Here is a 5,571-nt window from a genome sequence, read left to right on the forward strand (position 1 = left end):
ATGTCAATCAGACTTTTCTTGTCTGAGTTGGCGGTTCTTGGGAAGAAGAAAAAAAAAATGGGGGCAAGAATTTATGATGATAGTCAAAAGTCGGACAACACAAGACGGATGTCCCAGCAGAACTTGAGCCATTACGGAGTCTGTCAGGAGGAAATAACAAGGACAGAGAAGGACAGAAACAAGAGGAGAAATAAATAAGATACATGGTAAATTCAATTCACCTGACGCAGGACAAATGCAATGGAGAAGAGGAGGAAAAGAACAAAAGAGAAAAACGCTGGGAGATCTTCATGTTGAAGAAAACAAACTGATGGGATGGGAGAAGAAAGAAAAGAAAAGAGAAAAAAGAAAAGTCACAAAAAGTATCTTTAATATCTCAGTTTTTTCTTAGAATTGAAATGCAAATGCAATCTCTTCTCAGATGTTTCTCCTGAAAATAAAAAACATCAATAATCTCACGGTTTCAGAAGAGATCTCAACAACGTCTCAAACTGGGCTCAGAATTGATAAGATACCAAAGATTCTCTTGCTGCATATGACCAAAAACAAATAATGGAAAGAAAATATAAATCATATGTGCCATCTGGTAAACAAACTGTTGCAGGATGTTCTTTTTTATTCCAGGCTGGAGTTATACTCTGATTTTCTGTCAAGGTCTATGGACCCCCTGAATAAAACTCTAGCTCCATCACTGTTGTGTTGTCAAATCCATGTTTTTCCCACTGATTTGTGCAACCACTGGTGCCGTGGGTGGATTTTTCCCTGTTTGGTAAAGGTTTTAATTTTTTTTTTTTAAATAACATTTGACTGAAATTCTTGTAATGAAATACTTTGCATTCTACATATAATAAAATTGCACTAAATGTTATGTTTTGAGAAGGAGGGCCACGGGTAGGAAGCCTTCATGAATATGCAGCCTAGAGGATTTAACTTCAAGCTCGACTTGCTCATCCTCAGAGAGTCCGACTGTGACGGCTTGAATCAGCAGAGAGCATCTTTGATCACATCTGCTCCTCTGAGGAGACACCATGTTCTCACGCCCAGTCACTACACACTGTCATTAACATCAAAGGATGAGGTGGAAAAAAACTAGTTAAATCAATTTCCTCTCGCTCTCTCTCCTGTCCTATGAAAAATAATAACTTAGGCTTTGTTATCTACATCTGAAGTCCAGACTCAAAAGGTCTCAGGCAGTCAAGTCTTCACATCTAACAGAGTAATTACCTCTAACGGTTCAGAAAACATACAGCAAATCGCTCGGGGAAGCTCAAATCATTGTTCAGCTTCACCTTCCAATCTCAGCGGTGGAAAAGAGACCCAGCTGAATGCTCATTAACCAGCACTCGGTAACCTGTATCAGATAGGAGACAGCAGCTGTTATTTTAGTCTTTGAGTAATTACTCTGGAGTTCGCCTGTTAGACTGAGCTGAATACAAGAGGATTTAGCCAGAAATAGAGACAGAAGTTTTGTTTGCAGTATGAAATCTGTAAAAAAGCTAAATCTCATAAAGACCTTGTGACATTTCATTTGGGAAGGAACACAAAACGTGTGGGATTTGAGGTGCCACAAAGAGAAATACTTCAATTACAAAACTCTAAATAACACTGTGCACTTGCTAGTGTCAAATAATAATAAAAAACGACTTAAAAGTCAAGTGAGCTGCATAGAAATGCATCATATACATTCTCTCAAGATAAAGTCTGATAAGATGCCTTTTACATTACCCATTATAGACATGTGGAATTTATGGAATTGCTTATTAAAGAAATACAGTAGGACACCATAAAATGAAAATTTGATGAAAATATTCTCAGCCTCAGGCCATCCAAGATGTAGATGAGTTTGGTTCTTCATCAGATTTGGAGAAATGTAGCATTGTATCACTCACTCAATGCAAGTGAATGGGTGCTGTTAGAATAAGAGTCCAAACAGCTGATAAAAACACCATAATAATTCACAAGTAATCCACATCACTCCAGTCCATCAGTTCACAACTCTGCAGGACTGTGGCTCTCAGGACCAATGTTGGCCATCCCTGTTTTTGGCGGAAGCTACAGTTTGAAGTTAAATATGTCTTAATGATGGATTTGTTTCCTACAAACATGCAGCTTTTGTCTTCTCCAGATGTGACTGGAGTGATGTGGATTACTTGGATTATTGTGATGTTTTTATCAGCTGTTTGGACTCTCATTCTGACAGCACCCATTCACTTGCATTGAGTAATTGATGCAATGCTAAATTTTTCCAAATCTGACGAAGAAACAAACTCATCTACATCTTGCATGCCCTGAGGGTGAGCACATTTTCAGTAAATTGTCATTTTTGTGTGTCTTTAAAAGTCCTTTAAGAGTATTACACTGTTAGTTAAGCGACATGTTAATATCAAACTCAATTGTGAATAGAGTGTCTCATTTGATTAATGTGAGAAATACTATTTGTGTGGTGTTGGTGTCTGCCTAGGAAGACCGTTTCCAATTAGTAACTTTTCAGGTTTCAGGTTTAGTTTTCCAGGTTTAGTATGCTGCCCTGTAGGGAGTAGACAGCAATGGAACTCACTAGGGAAATCACAGAACTCAAACCAATTAAAGTAGTGTTTCAGTATCAGACAGACGGACAGATAGAGGGAGAGAAAACACACTCTCTCTCTCTCTCTCACGCTCTGTCTCTCTCTCTCTCGCTCTCTCTCACACTCACTCTCTCACTCCAGCAGTCTCAACACTATGATTGGCACCAAGATTAACTCTTCGTGCACTTTTCCATTCAAGGACACCAAAACATGTAGAAAATACATACATAATATTATTATATAATTACATATAAAGTGTGCTATCTCAAGAAATACAAATGCGGTTTATACTATTCATCAACACTCTATTTCAGCTGTTTTTGTTTTTTGGGGATGAAGCATGGAATTATTGACTGAATCATGAATTTTCAGTCCTGTTTTGCCATGTTTTGTGCAAATGCGATATTGAAAGTATTCTCCAAGGATGGAGCATCAGATGTCAGGCAAACGTCGGGGATGTTATAACCTCCCTCTCTCCTGTGGCAGGTCAGTGTGTAGAGCATTCAGGTGTAAATCCTGAGGCTTATGGCCATGAGCCGTGACGACCCTGCTGTAACTCTTCCTCCCATCACTTCACACGCGTTTACTGATGTACTCCGGCGCTACAGCTCAGTCCTGCTCCTTCAAACCATGCTTCCTGACACAACCATGCAGAAATAACAGCATCGATTTCATCTCGCCATCCGCCCACTATCGTGTTTACACCTCACCCGTGTGACCCGCTAGCCGTGCGACTGCTTGTGAAACAACAGAGCTGAAATAGCATGTGGAGTCACGTCGCTGAAGAAAAACAATCATTAGACAGATGCATCCACCTCTTCAAGAGCCTCCGTCACACCGCAGCCTTCTACTGCATTCCCTCAGAAAAACACTGGCATAAAACAGCATGATTAATAGGTTTTCAGCAGTTTATTCTCCCTGTTTTCTCAGTGGTTTTCAGACAGTTTAAAATGGTCTTAACTATTGCAGTTTTTGTTACTTCGGTCATCTAAACTACAGTATGATGACAGTATCATCAGATATTTGGAACATCTGTTTGGTGAACACAAGAAAACCTCAGTGACGTATCAGACAAACAGTTAGCATGTTAATAAATGCTGGGGTAAGAGGTCACAGTTTCATATGCTGTATTTAAAATGTATTTTAAAATTTGAATTTTATTTGTAAAAAACAATAGGTGTTTTATTAAACATGAACATACATTTAAACAAACTGATATGATTTGATAGCAAAGTCCAGTGTGACAACATGCTCCAAAAGTTAATTAAACCATATTTTGTTTTATTCTGTTCATTTATTTAAATGTTTATCAATACAAATGATAAATTTATAAATATGAATATAAATGTACATATAAATTACATTTATATATGAACTATATATACATTTTTATTTTTTTTTACTCTATTTCTTACAGCCAAGACATGTATTTTGACAAGACCACACAAAGTGTGACAACTAGGCTGGGGCCTGACGTACAATCAAAGCTTTTCTAAAACAAACAAATAAAAAAACTAAAATGCAACCACACAGATTCAAATAATAATTAAGCACCATGCTTTACCAGCTATTGGTAAAATTAAAAATATAAGATTTCGATGCATTTCAGTTTGGGAAATATCTTGCACTGCATATACTGGGAGTACCGAAAGTATTCAGACCCCTTAAATGTTTCCCTCTTTGTTATATTGCAGCCATTTGCTTAATTCATTTAAGTTGTTGTTTTTTTTACACACACAGCACCCCATATTGATGTAAAAAAAAAAAAAACACAGAATTGTTGAATTTTTTGCACACTAATTAAAAAAGAAAAACTGAAATATCACATGGTCGTAAGTATTCAGACCCTTTGCTCAGTATTTAGTAGAAGCACCCTTTTGATCTAATAAAGCCTTGAGTCTTTTTTGGGAAAGATGCGACAAGTTTTTCACACCTGGATTTGGGGATCCTCTGCCATTCCTCCTTGCAGATCCTCTCCAGTTCTGTCAGGTTGGATGATAAACGTTGGTGGACAGCCATTTTCAGATCTCTCCAGAGATGCTCACTTGGGTTTAAGTCAGGGCTCTGGATGGGCCATTCAAGAACAGTCACGGAGTTGTTGTGAAGACACTCCTTCATTATTTTAGCTGTGTTCTTAGCGTCATTGTCTTGTTGAAAGGTGAACCTCCGGCCCAGTCTGAGGTCTGAGCACTCTGGAGAAAGTTTTCGTCCAGGATATCCCTGTACTTTGCCGCATTCATTTTTCCCTCGATTGCAACCAGTCGTCCTGTCCCAGCATCTGAAAAACACCCCGACAGCTTGATACTGCCACAACCATGATTCACTGTTGGGACCGTATTGGACAGCTGAGGAGCAGTGCCTGGTTTTCTCCACACATACCACTTAGAATTAAGGCCAAGAAGTTCGATCTCATCAGAGCAGAGAATCCTTCAGGTGTTTTTTTAGCAAACTCCATCCGGGCTTTCATGTGTCTTGCACTGAGGAGAGGCTTCCGTCGGGTCACTCTGCCATAAAGCCCGACTGGTGGAGGGCAGCAGTGATACAACTTTCTCCCACCTCCCGACTGCATCTCTGGAACTCCTTTGACCTCCTGATTCTCATTTGCTCTGACATGCACTGTGAGCTGGAAGGTCTTACAGTATATAGACAGGTGTGTGGCTTTCCTAATCAAATCCAATCAGTATAATCAAACACAGCTGGACTCAAATGAAGGTGTAGAGCCCCCTTCCTCAAATCTTACCCTGGAGGTCCAATGCACTGCAGAGTTTAGCTCCAACCCTGATTAAAGTCACCTGTCTGCCATTTTCGAATGATCCCAAAGACATTGATTGACACTGATTAGCATGCTCAGGTGTGTTTGATTAGCGTTAGCGCTAAACTCTGCAGGAAAGTGGATCTCGAGGTCCAGTTTTGAGGATGCCTGGTGTAGAACCATCTCAAGGATGATCAGAAGAAATGCACAGCACCTGAGTTAAATAGATGAGTGTCACAGCAAAGGGTCTGA

This window comes from Carassius auratus, linkage group LG45M, assembly GCF_003368295.1.
Source record: "Carassius auratus strain Wakin linkage group LG45M, ASM336829v1, whole genome shotgun sequence".
Classification (NCBI taxonomy): domain Eukaryota; kingdom Metazoa; phylum Chordata; class Actinopteri; order Cypriniformes; family Cyprinidae; genus Carassius; species Carassius auratus.